This window comes from Salvia miltiorrhiza, chromosome 6 (genome assembly GCF_028751815.1).
Source record: "Salvia miltiorrhiza cultivar Shanhuang (shh) chromosome 6, IMPLAD_Smil_shh, whole genome shotgun sequence".
Taxonomy (NCBI): domain Eukaryota; kingdom Viridiplantae; phylum Streptophyta; class Magnoliopsida; order Lamiales; family Lamiaceae; genus Salvia; species Salvia miltiorrhiza.
This window is the reverse complement of record NC_080392.1, coordinates 23,422,518-23,443,353: the sequence shown is the minus strand read 5'-3', so window position 1 is coordinate 23,443,353 and position 20,836 is coordinate 23,422,518. Positions and strand designations below refer to the sequence as shown.

The 20,836-nt window shown below is 37.5% G+C and overlaps 1 pseudogene; it reads right to left on the bottom strand.

The window, feature by feature from the left end:
- Positions 1–3,629: 3,629 nt before the first annotated feature.
- LOC130990660 (uncharacterized) lies at positions 3,630–17,513 on the bottom strand (annotated as a pseudogene).
- Between the last annotated feature and the right edge of the window lie 3,323 nt (positions 17,514–20,836).

Here is a 20,836-nt window from a genome sequence, read left to right as displayed (position 1 = left end):
TCACACATAAACAAAGTTAGACTCTTTAGATTGGGAATGCTGCCAAAATGCATAGAAGTTGATGAAGGACTACTCAAGGACAACCTAGAACATGTGATGCAGTTTGAAGTGGATGCATGCACAAATTATGACATTGGGGACCTTATGCATCATTTTGGCTTCAACTAAGGGTTGTTTATCATGTAAACATAGGGCTTCAGTCTCAGCCTTTATTTTTGTAAAGATTATGCATCATAGACTGTTTATTAAACCTCCAACTACTAGGGATTTACTCACCTAGTGGTGGTTTTGCATAGATTACATCTAAACCCACATAACACAAATAACAGAGATTATGAAAACCTCCAAGAACTAGGGAATGAAGCCCTAGTGGTGGCTTTCATCTAAACCCTCAGACACAAATCATCATAGAGCTGTAAGAATATCATCATAGGGCTACAAAACCCAACAATATCAACATAAATGACACATCCAACAAGAATACCAACACAAATCGAGCAACACAAAGACAAAACCTTCAAGAACTAGGGAATGAAGCCACAGTGGACACTTTAATCTAAACCCTAAGACACAAATCATCATAGAGCTGCAAGAATATCATCATAGGGTTGCAAAACCCAACAATATCAACATAAATGACACATCCAGCAAGAATACCAACACAAATCGAGCAACACAAAGACAAAACCTTCAAGAACTAAGGAATGAAGCCCCAATGGACACTTTAATCTAAACCCTCAGACACAAATCATCATAGGACCGCAAGAATATCATCATAGGGCTGCAACAACCAACAATATCAACATAAATCACATATCCAGCAAGAATACCAACACAAATCGAGCAACACAGAGATAAAACCTCCAAGAACTAGGGACTGAAATCCTAGTGGTGGCTTTTATCTAAACCCTCAGGAAAAAAAATATCATAGGGCTGTAAGAATATCATCAGAAATCAACAATATCATAGGGCTGCAAGAATATCATCATAGGGCTGCAACAACCAACAATATCAACATAAATCACACATCCAGCAAGAATACCAACACAGATCAAGCAACACAGAGATAAAACTCCAAGAACTAGGGACTGAATACCACAAATCACAGATCGTGCAAGAATACCAACACAAATCGCGCAAGAATACCAACACAAATCACATATCGCGCAAGAATATGAACAGATGTGACCTGATTAGGGGACATTACCCAAGCCCGGGAAATATATCAACATGATGTTGATAAGGGGTTGACTCAGCCCATACTTCCAAGACCGCGAGTCGACGGAGGGAGGCGTCTTTACACTGTTAACGACGAGTCCACCGATGCTCGATTCAACCTCAGATCATGACTGGAATATTCTGGCAATCGATTCGTCATTGGCGACAACAACTAGCGTCTCTTTCTCGTCAGCAGCAAGATCCGCCGTCTCTACTCCATCAACGCCGAGAAGGGATTTACTCGATTCTTGCATGTTTGTTTCAGGTACAAACTCGCTGAAATCAGAGGTGGGTTCATAAACCTCCAACAACACAGAGGGGGTATCGAAAGAAAATGGGTAAGCAGGGGGTGTCGAATGGACAGAGGGAGCGTCGAGAGTAAAATCGACACTAGGTAGTGTAGGGATGTGATCCCACTCGGATATTTTCGACCCAAGATGGAGAAGGAGACGCCTAGGGTTTGGGAGAAGGAAGAACGAAGAACAGCAGAATGGGGGAGAAATAGTGGGCGGCTAGGGTTTGATATTTTTGGAGGATTAGATTGTGATGTTGATTTTAATGTAAGGTAGGTTGTGTTTAATATGGTAGGTGGAATTAATTAATGTAGATGAAATTAATTAGTGTAGGAGTAATTGGTAGGTAGATTTTAATTAGGTTAATTAAATTATTTTATTAAAAGAATCTTTGACTTTTTTGATTAAAATATGAATAAAAAATTACTAAAAATAGATAGGCTTTGAGTTGGTGGACGGACCAAAAAGGAAAGTAGGCTTTGAATTAGTGGACGGAGGGAGTATATTTTATATTCTAAATAGGATCTAGGTTAAGCTATACCGGCCTATCTGGCTCGACCGGTGCGGCCCGGTAGGCCAAGCAGGCCACGGGCCAAAAAAACCCGTCGGGCTTTCGGGCCAAAATTGGCCCGTCATTTTATTCTATAATTAAGTAAAGATTTGTGAAAGTGAGTTGTTACTTGTTAGTTCATGGATTATCATTTCGCTTTTTTAGATTTGTTGGAGACTTGAAATGTTTGTTAAGAGTTGAATTATGATATTTTTGTAGTGATTGTGTGGTTGTGTATTTATACGTTGCTAATAGGTTTTATAAAATTGAGAATTTGTGATATAAGTTTTGTTCAACTTTGACCCGTTTTGGCCCGACCTGCTCGGCAGCTCGTGTAGGGCCGGGCTGAGCATCATTTTCAGCTGTCCATATACATTGCGGGCTGGCCCGGCCCGGATGTTTTGACAGCCCTATCACAAGTATACATAATACATGTATCAAAAGTTGATCTTTGATTAGGTTTCTCGGCCCAGAGGTTTTGACAGTCTGCTATACATGTATAAAAAGTATACATGTATCAAAAGTTGATCTTTGATTAGGTATTTGAGGTCGGTAGAGGAGATGGAGATGATCGGACGCAAGGGGCGATTTTCATTCAAAGTTTCTCGTGTAAGAGGCAACGCATCAGCAGGTTCTTGAAATTCCAACAAGGCTGCATAGTCGATTCCCCTATGATATATATTTACTTTTAATGATACTGCATATTCCCTAAAGTTTAGAAATGGATAAAATGTTAGCCAATGGGAGATCCAAACAAAGGTCATCGTGGTCTTGTTGTTTTATTGCTTTTGGCCTCTCTTCATGTTTGTTGTTTCAGAAATGGCTGCCATGAGGACTTAACAATTGAAGCAATTGTAATGAAGATGTCTTTGTATATGTATATTGTTTTATTCGACAAAGAACAAACTAGAGTGAGTTGTTGGGAGACTTTCAATTTCTCTAAAATTGTGCATTAATGTCTGAATTTGAGAAGCTCAAACGAGAAATATGCCCATAATTTGTTTGTTGCATTTATCCAAGTGAAACAATAATAGGCTGAGGGATGCTTACCACTTGCCGAGCATCTAGATTTCTAATTCTCTATAAAAATGGGAGTATGTTCCCATTTTTCACACACTAAAATTTTGGAGCATTTGGAGTTGAAAGCTTCAAGTGGAAGAATGAAGTCTTAGAGGGAAGATTCTTTTAGGAGATAGAGAGAGGTTGGTTTCTCTCTTCTTTTCTTCAAATGTTATTCATGTGATCTTTTAGGATTTCAAACATGTTACTAAGAATTTTTGTTGTATATATACACTCATGAATTTATTTATTTATTTATTTACTATCTTGTTCTTGCGTATTTATTTAAATATTTATTGTTGGAAAAATTCTTATATTTTGATTAGATATCAAAACTCCCTAATGATGATGGCTTATTGATGTATCTTATAGATAGGTTTTTATGTACTGGTTTCAACTAAAGAATCAGTAGTTCGAATCGAATCTACTGATGGTGCATGAAAATGAAGTTCCTTAACTGATAAAAGTGTTTTTCAGTACATTTCATGGCTATGAAGCAAGAGGGAATCTTATGATGCAAGAAAATACTTTATTAGAATTACAAACTTCATATGAAGTTCCACAACAATTTCCAAACTTACACAACCAAGCCAAAAAAAAAAAAAAATGTGAAAAGTGATTGGCAAACCCAAGCCGAGAAGGTGAAAAAAATTATAAACAACTTGAAGCTATAGTTTAAATTTAAAAAACTTCAAACTATAGTTTAAGCGAAAGCAGAGTTTATTTACTTTCTGGATTTATGACTTTTTTGGGAGATGGTGATTTGCCAGTAATGGCTTTCTTCACCTTGGCAATTGAAGTGCTTGACTTTTGATCCAACGCCTGAAAGTATGTTGTGAGATTTCTTATGAGCTACTTTGATGTCTGCATCTCCAATATCCACCATGACTGGTGCTTCAGAAGATAAGTCTGATTTTGTGTGTTCATGTGATTCCTCTTCATCCTCGTCATTGTTCTCTTGAGTTGCCTTTTTTTCATCATCTGCCAATGAAGATTCAGGCTTCCCTTCCGATTTTCTTATTTCCGCATTCCTCTTCTTCTTCCTCAACTTTAGAAGCTTTCACTACTTGATTGTCGCCATGTAGGTTCTCAGGAATCAAATTCCTGGTATCATGCAGGTACATGCTTATCTTTCAAGGAAGGCGCTGCCTCATTTTCTGATGTTTTGACTTTTTTGTCATCTTGAGCTGTATCCTCAACAACTTTGATGAATGCTTGATTCTGTAGCTGCACCATCGACACTTTCTAACTGACTGGGGATATGTTTGTCTTCTTCATGGATGTCCCCACTATCCCTTCCCACTTTCTGTTCTTCTGTTTCTTGCTCTGAGACTGAGACAGCTTCATTTTGAATTGCTTTTGTTTCCTGTCCTTGGATGGTCTCCATTCTTTCTTCTGGATTATGCTGTTCGCTTTGAAGATTAACCTCATCATCTTTTTCTGCCATTTTCACTTCAGTATCTGATTCTTCTGGCAAGTCATCAAGTTTGGTTTGTTGGTTTTTGGGCTCCAGTGGTTTACTTTCTCCTGAAGTTTCCACTGGTGTGGAGGTGTCTGCCATCTCTGTGCATTTATCATTCAATTCTTCAACCTCTTTACTTTCTAATCCAGTTGCTTCTGGAACTGGAACAGCAGCCCCCAAATCAATCCCAGCTTCTGCTTCAGCATCCTCTGAGGGTTGTTCTTTTAGTGAAATGTCTTCACATTCTGTGATTTTTTCTTCAGAAAACTTTTTTGTAGTGGATTTTTCACTGTCTTCCTGCCCAACATCACTAATTGCACATTCTGATATATCTTTGGTTTGAGATGATAAATCAAACTTCTGAGCCTCAACATAGGCTTCTTCATCTTCCTCCACACTTTTACTTTCTGAAAGTATCAGATTTTCCTGCAGAGTAGATGTCTAATTAGAAAATGGTTAACATCAATTCCTTAATGATGAATATGGGTGTATGCAGTATGCTATATTCCTTTTACCTCATCTTTTGCCTGCACTTCATCTGACCTGCAGATTTCATCTTCCTTGTTCTGTTCCTCACTTTCCCTCCCAGGGATTACTGCTATTTGAACAGCCTACACATATTATAGGCTATTAACATAGTACTCAAAGTATATTTGGTGAACCTGTAATTTCCTATGTCTTACGAGTGCCATGCTTCAGAATGGAATTCAATGTTGAGAAAGTGAACTTAAATGAACATACCTCTTTGTTTGAATCTTGAGTGTCTGTTTTCACACATGAAATGTCCAACTCCCGAGCATTTTCATTGTCTATTTTAGTTGTAGGCTCCTTAATGCTCGTTACCTGCTCTTCTTGGTGGAGGATGTTGTCAATTGCTTCATTCGTAACTATCTTTTCTTCTAGGTCTTCTGGAGCCTTGTCATCGGCTTCTTCAGAAACTTCTGGTACCTGCTCAATGAATGGCATTTCAACGTCATAAGATGCTGAGCTTTATCAAGAAAACAGAGTATGTATGTTCTTACAGTTTCGGTATCATTTTCATTGTTTGTGAACTCGTATGTTTCTTTGCTGTTTAACTGTTGATCTTGCTTAACCTCATCTTCTTGGTGACTATCTGTGATTACCTCTTCCTCACAAGAACCTTGATGATAATCTTTTATATCTTCGTGTTCCTCCTTGATCTGCATATTGTATCATTTTGTTAGGGCTTAATGTTCATCTAACGGAAGGAACAAAGGTACTTGTAAAAGATGCAGCAGATTAGAAGAGTTTACTCTTGGCAATTGTTCCTTCTCGCTTGAAATGTCGCTCTTCATGATTTCTTTCTCAATCGTAGTTTCTTCTTGTACTATTTCCTCTGTTACATCTTTGTCAGATTGTATTCCTGCTTTTGCTCTAAGATCTTCTTCCTCTGTTTTAGTCTCTTCTGTTTCTGAAATTATGTCAAAACTTTGACCTTGGGCAATAGATTCGAGGCTCCTGGTATTGGACTCACATTCTCCTGGCGTAAATGCAACTTCATTTGAGTCCGACTTTTCCTGAGTCAAGCTACCAACGTAGTTGGAGTTTTCCTCGACACTTTTATTCTCAGCATCTTGACCTTCTGTAGATGAGGGAGTTGTCTCTTTGATTGCAGGAGCTTCTTCTTCATTTTTGGTTTCAAGGTCTGTAACAGAGTAGGATGCCAAGTCTTCCTCTAATGCCACATTGGATGTTGAGACTTCCTCTGATGCCACAGAGATGGGGCTGCTTGCAATCTCTTTAGAGTTATTTGAATCTATTTCTTCTTCACCATTAACCTCCTTCGATTCCGAGACATCCTCAGAAGCAGCACAGTTAGGCAGTGCCTCTTGTTTAAATAGCTCTGCTTCCTTTTCTCCATTTGGAACATGGACCTCTGTTTCTGCCAAAGATTCACTTGTTGGTACTGCAGTGGGGCCATCATTTAGCACTTGTATTTTGTCCAAGTCACCACAACTATTTGCTTCTCCAACAACTTGTTGGTTATTTTTGTCCGAGACCTCAGATTCCATGCCGGTACTATCTAATACATGCTCGTTGCTTGTCATCATATGTTCTTCTGACACTTTCATGACCGGTGAATCCTGTTGCTTGCAATTGCTAACTACAGGAATATGCCCAATGACATCTTTGTTAACATCCAAATCTTCGTCTGTTAAGTTTAAGCTCCTTTCCTGTTTCAAAAAGAGTTTTTCAGATAAATTTTAAGAAGGGAGCAAACAATAACAGAAACATTTGAAAAAGTTGCTTCGGATCAGATTACTTGCCTGATTAGATGCTACTGTTACTGCAGTTGTCATTTGAACATCCTTGAAGCCTTCTTCCTCCTCTGTTTCTCCTTTAGCATCAACACTTTCCATCTCTTTGGGCACCTGTAGATCCCCATAAATGGTGAATCACTGATGTCAAACTTTGTATAAAACATTGATTTTCGAAATCAAATTACTACAATTACTCAACTTTGTTATTCCAAAAATTGTTTACTATAGAATATAATAGATCTGTGTTTCAACATTGCGTAAACTAATTTTGTGATAACGGATTACTTAAGTTCAGATAATAAATATAATTGTTAGTTTCAATATCACAATTTGTTCTTGGACAAAATGCACACATAACCAAATTGTGTATGAGTATATATACTGACCTCATCCTTAGGAGTTTCATTTTCAAAGACTGTTAGATCAATTGTTTTGTCCTCTTCATTGTCATTGATGCGTACTCGAGGACTTGCACATAGGATTTGTTCTTCTTGAGAATTTGTTTCTCTAACTTCACTTAAACAAGGTTCTTCTCTATCGTCAGATGCTATTTGTGGTAACTCAATGGATACATCTTCCTCTATCAATGTAGCTTCGGTGTTCTGCTCATTTGGTGAGTCATCTTCCTGTGGAACACCTTTTTGCAATAATCCTACAATATGAATACAAAGAGATTACGAATCGTGTAAAGTTTGGAGAATGAGTTTTGTTTTTCATATTCTTTAAGCTTGCTATTACTTTCATCTACATGATAAAATAAACTTCAAGTAGTAGAGTCCAACTAAAATTACCTGAGCCTCTTGAGTTTCCTCGCCTATTGCATCATCAATCTTTTCTGTTATTTTGTTACTTGAGCTATCTTCTGGATGTAGGATTTGCTCCACAGTGGAACTTCTTTCTGTGTCTTGACATGGAGCAAATGCCTTGACATCCTCAGCTGCTACTTGAGAGGAGTCAATAGGATCCTCAACCTCTGCTACTTCCTCAAGCAACGTGCTTTCTGTGATGTCATCTTTTCGATCATCTGATAATGATGTGCTTTTTGTACATTTTTCGTCATATATGGTTTCATGAGAATCTGTAGTCGGGGCTTGCTCTTCTAAATGGCTTGCTTCTCTATCTTGACCTGAAGAAGTATCTTTAATATCCTCATCTGCTGCCTGCAATGACTCAATATGTACTTCTTCCTTTACCGGAGCACATTCTATTTTTTCCTCATCTTCATGCAAGTTGGCTTTTACAGTGTTTTCATATGCAAATTTGGCCTCATGGGTAGTAGTTGGTTTATCGTCGTTGAACTTTTCTGCTGGAACTTCTTCAGGAGAAGATTCTTGTAAGCCATCCACTTGAATTGGTGACTTATCCTCGCTGTCTTCATTTGGAACGCTTATTACAGCATCCTGCAATGATAATAACTTAAGAACGTGATTGAGCTAAAAGAAGAAATATATTATTGAGTTCTCTTTACATTAAGAACATAGGTATTAATTATCCTTGTTTGTCTTTAAACTACTTAACAACAATTGATAGTGCCCTTTCTACTTCTTCTTGAGGACTTACATTGTTTTTGTTAGCAGCATCAACAGTTTTTTTCTGTGTTTCATCACATGTCACTTGTGGATCAGCAGTTAGGATTTGCACCTCAGTAGGCATTTCCACTTTTTCTTCTTCTTTGACTGGACCACTTTCAGTGGACGACACCATTGGAGCTTCCTGAAGAAGGTATGTTTTCACTCTCATTCATGTGCTCTTCTTTGTCCTCATATGGAGTAGTATTATTTGCAATATTCTGCTGCAAGTCCAGATCATTTGTTAAATCTATTCAATATATGGAATCATATTGGTAACAGCTTGTTTCTTGGGGATGATTGAAACAATGAGTATGTTACTATTGTATCAATTCTATAATGATGATAAAACAAGAACATGAAAGAAAATGCAAATTAGTTTTTCTTTTGCCTAGTAGAAGAAATAGAGAAGGCTTACGCTAAACTGCTGCTAACCAACCTAAATATGCTAATGCATAGAGTTATGTTCGCATCAAGGAAATTTAGTAATTCATGCAAAACTAGGCGTGTCATGATCAAGATATAATAAGTTTGATTCTCACCTCCAAACCAGTTTCACTATCAGCTATCTTCTCTTTGTTATCATCTCTGATTCCTTCAGGATTTGCAATGGGACTTTGCTCATCTGGAGAACTTATTTCTCTCTCTCGACTTAAATGGGGTGTCTCAATCTCCTGAGCTGCCTCTTGCAATGACTCGGGGGATGCTTCTTCTTCGATCAAACTGCCTTGAGTGATTTTTGTTGACTCCTCAATGTTGGCATTCCCAGCTGAAGCTTCGTTCAATGGCTTTTGTGAGCCAACTTCTTCAATCGGCATGTCATCTTCCTTGCCACCCAAAATATCTATTCCAATATCCTGCTGCAAGAATAAACATCATAAAAGTTCTTATACGCCAAAACTCTGGAGAAGGATACAGTTCACCATCTTCTTTTAGAGTGTGTTCTCTTTGGTTGATAACTTAATCTTGGAGTGAAAAAGAAGGAATAAGAAATGGTGAAATTCATTTTTGTAGAAAATGAAGAAAAAGAAAAGAGGCATTTGAAGGGAGAAATTTTTGTTATCCCTTATTTTCCCATGATAAATTTATCAATCAAAGAGAACACACCCTAAGGGTCAAGTTCAGCCTTTTATTGTTTACTTGCATATCATATAACCAACTAAAATATCATAATCCGTTGTTATGTTTGCATCAGGAGAATTTAGTTTGATTCTCACCTTATCCGTGGGAGTTTGATCCTCCTCCCCTGTTGCATTATCAGGTATCTCCTCTTTGTTATCATGCATGATTGCTTCAGGATTTGTAGCGGGGCTTTCCTCATCAACAGAACTAGCTTCCCTGTCTCGACTTAAAGGAGGCGTTTCAATATCCTGAGCTGCTACTTGCAATGACTTGAGGGGTTCCTCTTTAATGGTCAAACAGCCTTCAGTAACTTTTGGTGACTCCTTATCATTGGCACTCTCAGTTGAAGCTTCGATCAATGGATTTTGTGAGCCAACTTCTTCAATTGCCATACTATCTTCCTTGTCGCAATCTGGAATATCTTTTGCGACATCCTGTGGTAAAAATAAAAATCATAAAAGTTGTATTCACCAAAGATCTAAAGAAGGATGCTTTGACTCTTTTCGTTTGGGATCAAGCCTAGCCATTTATTGTTTACTAGTGTGGCAAATAAGTTAATGTTGATAAGTTAAGTACATTATTCACCTCTGTCTCAACACTTTCCTCATTAGTGTGAGCCGCGTCAACAGATTCTCTCTCTGCCTTGTCAGTTGAAATTTCTTGTGGATCTGTATTTGAGGGTTCTTCCTCGATGGATTTGCTTATGTCTGGACTTGAATCATGTTGTATAATATCCTCAGGCTTCACTTGCAAGGAGTCAATATGTTTCTGTACATCTGTTTCACACATGCTTTCTGCATTCGCCCCATTTTCCAATTCAGGTGTTATTGACTCTTCGCCCCTATTTTTAGGTTCATCGTTATTTCCTGATTCCCTGGCACCGGTTTCCTCTGGAGCTTCTATCAAAGAATTTTGATTGTCTTCTTCCAAACGTTCCTCATCTTCCTGTGGAACACTTTTTGCAATATCCTACAATATGAATACAAAGAGATTACGAATTGTGTAAAGTTTGGAGAATGAGTTTTTGTTTTTCATATTCTTTAAGCTTGCTATTACTTTCATCTACATGATAAAATAAACTTCGAGTAGTAGAGTTCAACTGAAATTACCTGAGCCTCTTGAGTTTCCTCGCCTATTGCATCAACAATCTTTTCTGTTATTTTGTTACTTGAGCTATCTTCTGGATGTAGGATTTGCTCCACAGTGGAACTTCTTTCAGTGTCTTGACATGGAGCAAATGCCTTGATATCCTCAGATGCTACTTGAGAGGAGTCAATAGGATCCTCAACCTCTGCTACTTCCTCAAGCAACGTGCTTTCTGTGATGTCATCTTTTCGAGCATCTGATAATGATGTGCTTTCACTAACCTCTACCGAATGTTCTTCCTGTTCCAGTAGTAAGCCATCTACTTGGTTTTGTGAATCTTCTTTAGTGTCCTCATCTGGAGTTGCTGCAAAGTTCTGCATCCAAGTATAAAACATTTGTTCAATATGTTTATCTTGCAGATATAAATACTTGTTAACTTTTTTCCAGCATAACATAGCAATTGATTTTTCAAAAATTTGTCCACTAATTTGTGATAATAAAGTCAGCTTACTACTATGATTCTCACCTTATCCTCAAGAGTTTCTTTCTTGAGATCAGTTGAATCAAGTGTTTTTGTATATTTTTCGTCATACACTGGTTTCATGAGAATCTGTAGTCGGGGCTTGCTCTTCTAAATGGCTTGCTTCTCTATCTTGACCTGAAGAAGTATCTTTAATATCCTCATCTGCTACCTGCAATGACTTCAATATGTACTTCTTCCTTTACCGGAGCACATTCTATTTTTTCCTCATCTTCATTCAAGTTGGCTTTTACAAGTGTTTTCATATGCAAATTTGGCCTCATGGATTGTAGTTGGTTTGTCATCATTGATCTTTTCTGCTGGAACTTCTTCAGAAGAAGGTTCTTGCAAGCCATCCACTTGAATTGGTGACTTATCCTCGCTGTCTCCATTTGGAACGCTTGTTACAGTATCCTGTAATGATAATAACTTAAGAATTTTACAACACCCGAAGGGGGCGTTTACTTTGCATGATTGATAAGATGCATGATTGAGTATTTTTATCCTCAAGAGTAGGATTTCTCCAATCCCACCCTTATAATGGGAAATTTATCAAGCAAAATTAGCTCAAATGATAAAAATAATCAAGAGCCTTGGGAGTTTCAATCCATCAAAGTAAACAAGGTTACTATTTTTATCTATCAAGGCTAATCCTCCAAAGTAAATGCCCCCCTAAGGGTCAAGTTTAGCCATTTATTGTTTACTTGCATGTCATATTACCAACTCAAATATCATAATCAGTAGTTATGTTTGCATCAGTAGAATTTAGTTTGATTCTCACCTTATCCGTGGGAGTTTGATCCTCCTCCTCTGTTGCATTATCAGGTAGCTCCTCTTTGTTATCATGGATGATTGCTTCCTCATCAACAGAACTTGTTTCCCTGTCTCGACTTAAACGACGTGTTTCAATATCCTGAGTTGCTACTTGCAATGACTTGAGGGGTTCTTCTTTCATGATCAAACCGCCTTCACTAACTTTTGGTGACTCCTTATCATTGGCACTCTCAGCTGAAGCTTCGATCGACGGATTTTCTTCTTCAATTGCCATGCTATCTTCCTTGTTGCAATCTGGAATATCTTTTGCAACATCCTGTGGTAAAAATAAAAATTATAAAAGTTGTATTCACCAAAAATCTGAAGAAGGATGCTTTGACTCTTTTCGTTTGGGATCATGCCTAGCCATTTATTGTTTACTAGTGTGGCAAATAAGTTAATGTTGATAAGTTAAGTACATTATTCACCTCTGTCGCAACACTTTCCTCATTTGTGTGAGCCGCGTCAACAGATCCTCTCTCTGCCTCGTCAGTTGAAATTTCTCGTGGATCTGTATTTGAGGGTTCTTCCTCGATGGATTTGTTTATGTCTGGACTTGAATCATGCTGTTTAATATCCTCAGGCTTGACTTCCAAGGACTCAATATGTTTCTCCACATCTGTTTCATGCCTACTTTCTGTGTTCTCCCCAACTTCCAATTCAGGTGTTATTGACTCTTCGCCCCTATTTTTAGGTTCTTCGATATTTCCTGATTCCCTAGCCTCGGTTTCCTCTGGAGCTTCTATCGAAGAATTTTGATTGTCTTCTTCCAAACGTTCCTCATCTTCCCTCGCTGAGCAATCCACCGAGCTCTCTTCAGTGTGCTCATGTGGAGTTTCTGTTGCAACATTCTGCAGCCAGATATTAGATATAAACTGATAAGCTATAAGCTACAGGTAACTTATTTCATTTGTTTATTTTCTTCTTTCACACAAGCATCATTGTTCAAAAATGTATAATCTTGTAAGAAAATATACATTCTACTTGTGATGCTTAGTCTTACCTCAACCTCAGGAACGAGATCCTTCTTGTCTGCTGCACCAGTTATTTTGTTGCTTGTAATTGTTTGGGAGTTGTCTTCTAAGCTTCGCTCCTCAAGCTGAACAAGTTGTTTCTATATCTGCAGTTGAAGTAGATGTTTTATGATCCTCAGGCTGCAAATCCTCTTTCTCTGGTGTAGTACAGTCTGTACTCTTTTCATCGTTGGGCAATTCAACTTTGCTTGGGTATTCATCGCTAGTTTTTGGTTCAAGCAGAACTGAATCTTTATCACTGGCCTCGTCTTTTGACTTCTCAGTTAGTGATGGTCTTTCCGGTTCCTCTTCCAAATTTACATCACGTGTTATTTCTGAGGCAGCTATCAAGTCCTTGTCTCTATCCTCATTCGAGACATTCTGTTGCATGGATGAGAATATAACTAAATAAAGTGATGTATAAAAGAATAGTTTGCTTCCTATTTTTGAATTATCGTAAAATAGTAGTAATGTCTGACCAGTACCTCAACAGTTTCTTCCTTTTCTGCTGCTGCATCAATTGTTCCTCCTTCTGATCTTCTGTCCACCGATTCAGGTGCTTTGGCATCTTCAGAATTTATATGCACATCTTCTGTATTTTCTGTTTTGGATTCTGTTTTCGGCAGCATACTCTCTGTATCCCTCTCGTCATCACAAAACTCGTCCTTTCTTTGGTTGCCCATCCTCATATCGAGCCTCAGTGCAAAAACATTGATGCATCACTGACTTCCCGTGCCAAAGATGTTTCTTCACTTTCCTTTCCATAATCATCTTCCTTTTCATTTTCTGAACCTTCCAATTTGATCAATGAGTTTCCTTGAGCATCCTGAGTTGAAACAGTTGTTGACAGATTCTGCAGAAATGGTAAGAAATTGTTAACTCCATGAGTTTAATGATAAGTGAAGCCAAATATATCTCTAAGTAACTGAAGGTTCACTTTGTAGTATGACTCACATCTTGTACCTCACTAGCTTCTTCGTGTTTGTCAATCCATCGTCATTTATTTTTTTGTCTGTATAGTCACTTGTGACTTCTTGCAGAACTACATTCATGCTTCCCTCTTCGGGAGAACCAGAAACAATTGGTGGAAAACTCTGCAACGGTGAAAAGTTAATTTAATGACCTGCAATATATAAATTACTTATGTTTTATGAAGCTATCAATCTCAAGTGTGTCTGTGACTAAGTGAAAGGGAACTAGAAACAATTGGTGGAAAACTCTGCAACAAGATGAAAGCTTAATTTACCTGACTGCAATGTAAAGGTTATTATTAACAAAAATTTATGCCTTTAAATGTTTACTTTCTTATCCCACATTTTACACAAACATCATTTTTCCTTCCTTATTTTCACTCCAAGGAGGGATAATATTATCCCTCCATTTTGGTGTGATAATATTATCCCTCCTTGAAATGAAAATAAGGAAGGAAAAATGGTGTTTAGTGTAAAATGTAGGATAAGAAAGCAAACATTTAAAGGCATAAATTTTTGTTATCCCTCCATTTAGAGGGATAAAAAGCAAACACACCCTAAATGTAAAGATTATTCACAATAGGCTGTGTCCATACCTCATGACTGTCCTTGTGTTCCTCAGTTGCATCAACTGTTGCTTCCTCTGCCTCGTTTGTGCTTCCATTGCTTTGCTCCTCTGGAAGAATTTCAATGATGTTTTCTTGGTTTGCATGAGATACTTGAATATTTTCAAGGGGTACCTGCAAGGATTCTGCAGGATTCTCTATCTGCGCGTCTTCTTTGACCTCATCTGTGGCTGGTGAGACGTTGTCATTGGTGCCACTCAAGGACGCTTCTGTTACTGGCAGCCCCTGGCTTTCCTCTTCCAAATGCTCATCATGATCTATCTGTGAGTCTTCGACTTGGACAAGTGAGCTCTCCTCAGACTTCTCTACAAGCTTTGGTTCGCTATGATCTGTAGCAGAGTCTTCTCCATGGCTCTCACTCAAAGTCTTCTCTGAGGGAACTCCATAGTCTTCTGGCATTCTCACAGGCTCTTTACTTTCCTGTATTGCCGTTTCTTCTTCCAGCGATGAGTTTAAGTCAGTCTTGCTCTGTAGCTCATCGCTGTTGGAAGTCTCAAGTGTGGTGGTTGTTTCATTTTCCGAGGTCATCTTATTGTGGTCAGATTCTCCTTCCTCAGAGACTTTCTCATCCACAGATTCGTTGTCCGTTGTCTTCACTTGGACAGTTGGCTCCTCAACTTCAGAGATGCGAGGTGGATGAGACTCTGTTTCATGTAATATCTCCTCAGCAAGAGAAACATTGTTGCCAGAGGAGTCATTTGTGGCATGAGGATCACTGCTTGTGTCTTTACATAGCTGAGACGCCACCTCTGCATCGTTGATGTTATGATCAACAAGTGTATCTCCCACTTTTGTTTCTGATGAATCCGTACTGCATACCACATCTCTACTGCCATCTTTGTTGGATTCTTCAGCATTCCGTTGGATTTCTTCTCGCAGATGTCTCTTCATCTGTGGCCAATTTCACTGTTTGATCTGTGTTTTCAGGTGAAACGTTATCGCCCTCACCACTTGAGAGATTCTGAAGAAAGAAGAAAAACTATTAGCTCCACGAGTTTAAAGATTAATCATGCATTATATTTCTCCAATTATGTGTTTTCTGCTCTTGGTACCTCAAGAACTTCCTTGTGATTCTCAACCTCGTCAGTTATTTTTCTATCCATACTGTCACTCGTGGCTTCTTGTAGAACTGCATTCATGCTTCCCTCTTCATGGGAGCTTGAAATAATTGTTGGAAAATTCTGCAACGAGATGAAAGGTTAATGTTATCTTTTCTTTTCTCCAAGTGTGTGACTAGCAGTTCTTAGTAGGAGATTATCCATACCTCAAGACTTTCCTTGTGTCCGTCGATTGTTGCTTCCTCTGTCTCGGTTCTGCTTTGCTTCTCTGGAGGACCTTTTACGCTGTTTTCTTGGCTTAAATCAATATTTTCAGAAGATTCTGCAGAGTTGTCTTTATGCGCATTCGTCTTTCACCAAAGTAGTTGTACTTTGCTCATTCTCAGGCAATTCAGCTTCTTTGAGGTCTTTCACATTATCCGTGGCTTCTGGGACAACGTTGTCATCGGACACTTGCTCATCACGTTGTATCTGTGAGTCTGGTGAGCTCTCTGTAGCAGCATTTTCTACATCTCCATGGCTCTCACTCAAAGAGCTAACTTCATGGTCTTCTGATGTTGTGTTGCAACTTGTTTCATTTTGTAATGCCTCCTGCTCCGAGGCCGTCTCATTTGTGAGATTAGACGACATATCCTCTCCTGTTGGCTTCTCGTCCACGGATTTGTCATCTGTTGTCTTGGATTGGACATTCAGCTCCTCACCACCTTCTGAGATGCAAGGTGTATGAGACTCCGTTTTGTCATTTTCGTTGGAGGAATGATGATCGCTGCTCGTCTCTTTAGATAGCTGACTCACATTCATTGGATCTCCCACTTTGAGTTCTGGGGTGATGGCAATGCTGTTTGATTCTCCAGCCGCCCACGTCTTTTCAACGTTACAATGAACCTCATCAGTCGAGGGCGATTTTAAAAAATTCTCACCCTCGACTATAGGAACTTCATTGTGTTTTTCATCTTGGAGGGGGACTTGGACTTCACTCACACAAATCTTGACAATATTATCTGCAACTTGCTCCCCTCTCTGCCATGTTGGATACCAGTATTTATTTGTTAAAAGAAAGAACAAAAGTCTCTCATGCTTAAAATATTATTCACTATCCCCCTATTGACTTATATATTCTGCTAACTTTGATATGGATGCATGTGTATAAGCATATATGGCTGCCTTGCTTCTCTAAGTTACTTCTATGTTTCAGCTTATATATATATATACATATATTTTCTTTCTTCCTTTGTTTCTATGTTTAACTTCTCTGTATATTGATCTAGCTGCGTGATCTGCAGATTTCAAACCAACTAGTTAACACAAGTATTCCTGATTGAGATCTTGCTTCAAACTTTTTAAAATTATATACCATTTATTCGAAGTTATATTCTACAATTTTTCTCTCCTATATTATTTGTGATTACCCGATTATCGGTATAAATAGCATGGCATCTAAAAGATTTCTTCTTATGATCAGAGATTCACATAATCATCCTAGAAATCAGAAGAGTAAGTTTTTCATATTTCTAGTAGATGTTTGATGAAACTAAACCAATGTTTTGCTAAGATGTTATATCAGATCAGAAGATGCACAGAAATATGATTCAACATATAACAATAGTCTCATGTTGGATCATAGCATAGTAAATTAATGATGAATTATGATCATGGCTTTACTTGATAGGTATATGACAACGTTAAAGATTTGGTTGATGAAACAACTTACTGCTTCACACACAGCCACGGCCACAGGTAGTGGAATATCTGCTTCAGTTGCCATCTCCGACTGCGTTGCTTTTTTCTCTTACATGCTACTTATTTTCTCATGTAGATAGAGGTGTTTTAAAGCTTTTAACATGTATGGTAGATGAATGCAATAATGCCTCTGATTGAAACATTTTGCTAAAGTTGGCAAAAGCTGACAAAAATGCCACTTCACTTTAGCTATTATTTTTGAGTTGGCTGTAGATTGACAATGGTCCAAGTGAGTGTGCTCACTCACATGCCCAACTTGCTTTGATGGAAAAAAAATAAATTAAATTTAAATTATTCATTCTAAAATAGGATCAATTATTTCCCATGCTCACTTATTGCTGATGCTGGAAACAATAACAAAAGGCCATGTTCTGATAGTATTATCACTTAGTATGTAGGTTTTCATTGTGGGACAATATTTCATTCAATATTTTGGACATTAATTCAAGAAAAAAGCTGCCCAATATTCCTTCAGTTTTGCTATTCATGGCAAAGCTCATCATGGGTCTTAGACTTAGTGTGTTTAAATCTTGATAGAGGGCTCTATAGATGCTAGTATCAACCTTTTTCCTTTTTTGAGAGTTTTTTTTGAGATAGTTAAATAAGATAGCTAGTGGGATCGTCAGAGTAGCATGAGTTAATAATGTTTGAAATATATTTCTAGAGATCAAGTAATTTTCCTTGTGATTTGAGGAGAAGTTTATTTATGAAAATTTAATTAGGGTGCAATTTACACATGGTTAGTCCAGCTAATTTCAGATGAAGCCAAAGCTTATATTCTAGGGATGATGATGGTTAAGGCTTTTTAATTAGATAGGAACACATCATATGAAGTGTAAAGGAATCTTACTTTTAAATGAAATCAAGAGGCAAGAACAATGTGTGGTCAGATTGGTAGCACTGCCCCTTTTTTAAAGAGATCTTTAGTGACTAATTATTGGTGGTAGAATTAATCCGGAGGGAATTAATAATATTAATACTTTCTCACATGTTCACTTTTGCTTAGTCTCTGTGATTTCCACCTTTTAACATATGGTTCATTTTGTACGCATTTACGTGTCGCAATTGTACAAGTCTACGTGAAAATTGTTCAATAGTATTTCTTAAATTTTTTATTATAGACGTACTATATTTACGAAGGAATGAGTATGATTTAATAAATTAATTATTTACTGCTTCCTCTGTCTCAGCTATCTTAAAATAATTTGTTTTGACACGAAATTTAAGAAGATACTCATATTTAATGTTTTAAGTGTATTTTTAAATTTTAATTATTTATTCTTTCTCTCTTCGTCCTATTCTTTCCTCCGCTCTAGACGCACTTACAGCCACCAGCCGCTGCATCGTCATGCTTCTGCCCTCCCTTCAAGCCGCCGCACTTCCATCCTCCCACTGTTCCGTTACGTCTCCGTCAGAGCATCCGCCTTTCCCCTGCATCGTCGCGCCTTCGCCCTTCCTCAAAGCCGCAAAGCCTCCGCCCCCTCTCCCTGCACAGTCGTGCCTTCGCCCTTCCTCTAAGCCGCCACGTACTTCGCCCTCCCCATATGTCGTCGCGCCTCCGCCCTCTTCAAATGTATCAAGTTAGTTGGGATGGATGGAGTATTATATATGTAATGGTATAGTACATTAGTTGTTGGGTTGGCTACTTTATTTGATTAGTTGGACTACTTTTATAAGTTGTTATTTATTAATTTAAGTAGTTGTTTTATTTATTTAAGAGCCCTTCTGCTTTTGGGGCCAATCTTGTGCTGGATTGATTATCAGTAGGATTAGCTAGTATTTAAATATGCTTCAGTGTATGAAGATTAGCTAGTATCAAATTTGTCATTTTCGTCCGTCCATATAAAATATATTCAGTCTATTTTTGGTAAGTTTTCTACTCACAATAAAGTGGGCCCTTACTTCACCTCACAACACATTCAATTGTTTTATTAAAACTCGTGTCATTTATAAATGAATACTTTTTATAAGGACGGAGGGAGTAATTATTATTATCATCTTCATATTATTGTTATGGGTAATTAGTGTTTAAATACATGAACTTTACTCACTTTTTGGTATTTAACATAAACTTTAAAATCTTGTTATAAATACATGAACTTTAAATTTATTTAATTTTTGACCCATTTTTTATACCTGACGAAATTAATGCTGACATGTCAAAATTAAAACTTAGTTGGCAAAATTAATTATCTAGCTGGCATCTGACTAAGAAATTTCATCCCCCTATTCAATTAATACAAAAAATCCCATTCACTTCCACTTCTCTCTAACCCTAACGAAATTACATTCCCCCATTTTACTTCTACTCATCTCTCATCCTTTCTTTTTCACCCTTTTTTTTCACTTACAAAAAAATTACTCATCTCGTTGGCAAATGAACGTGCCTTGCACCGCTCAAGTTTGTGTCTTTCTTTGAGTTTTGGTGGTGGTCCAAGACTAGTGTCAGAGGAATGAGCAACAGGTAGGACTCCTGCTCTTATTCTTTAAAGTTTTAGCTTTAGGGATTAGGATTTTTATATAATATCTTGGTTAAATTATGTGTTCTAATTACTTCATTCTCTTCCATTGTTTCCTAATTAGGGGTTAGGGGTTAAGACCTCTGTATATTTTTTCTTTGAAATTGGCGCTACCAAACTCTCTGAAAATAGTTATATTGTAGACTTGGGTGTGTTTTGTGTTAATAGTTTATGTATTAGCTTTGCTGTGGTGGTGGATAATGAGTTTTGTAAAAAAAAAAATGGGGATTGAGTCATTTGTCATTTGCTAATTTTGAATTGGGTGTGTTTTCATGTTTTACTTGGAAACAAAGATTATGCATACTAAGAAAAAAAAATCGATGAATGCATCTGTCAATTATCAAACTTCTAATTTGGGATGTTTAATGTATGCTTATTCGCTTATTTCGTTGAAATTAGATGAAAGAGATAGAATTACAGATAAGTAAAGGTGAATGAGATTTTCTGTATTAATTGAATAGGGGGAGAAAATTTCTTAGTCATATGCCACCTAGATGATTAATTTTGCCAACTAAGTTTAATTTTGACATGTCAGCATTAATTTCGCCAAGTATAAAAAATGGGTCAAAAATTAAATTAGTTTAAAGTTCATGTATTTATAACAAGATTTTAAAGTTCATGTTAAATACCAAAAAGTTAGTAAAGTTCATGTATTTATACACCAATTACCCTATTGTTATTAGGTATTAATATGTGAGAACTTTTGTTGTACTTAATATTTCAATAGTATTTGCACTCGTTCAATTAACAAGAAACGTTTTTACATTTGTCAAAAATCACAAAATCATCACCAAGAGAAATTGTCATGCTTCCAACTTGAATTTAGAGAGCACTCTATTGAGGTTGGTTTGGGTCTTTCCACGTCTAAGCGTAGTCCTTTCGTGCATTCCCTTTAAGATGGTTATCTCTGAGTTCATAATCTCTAGACTTTTTCTC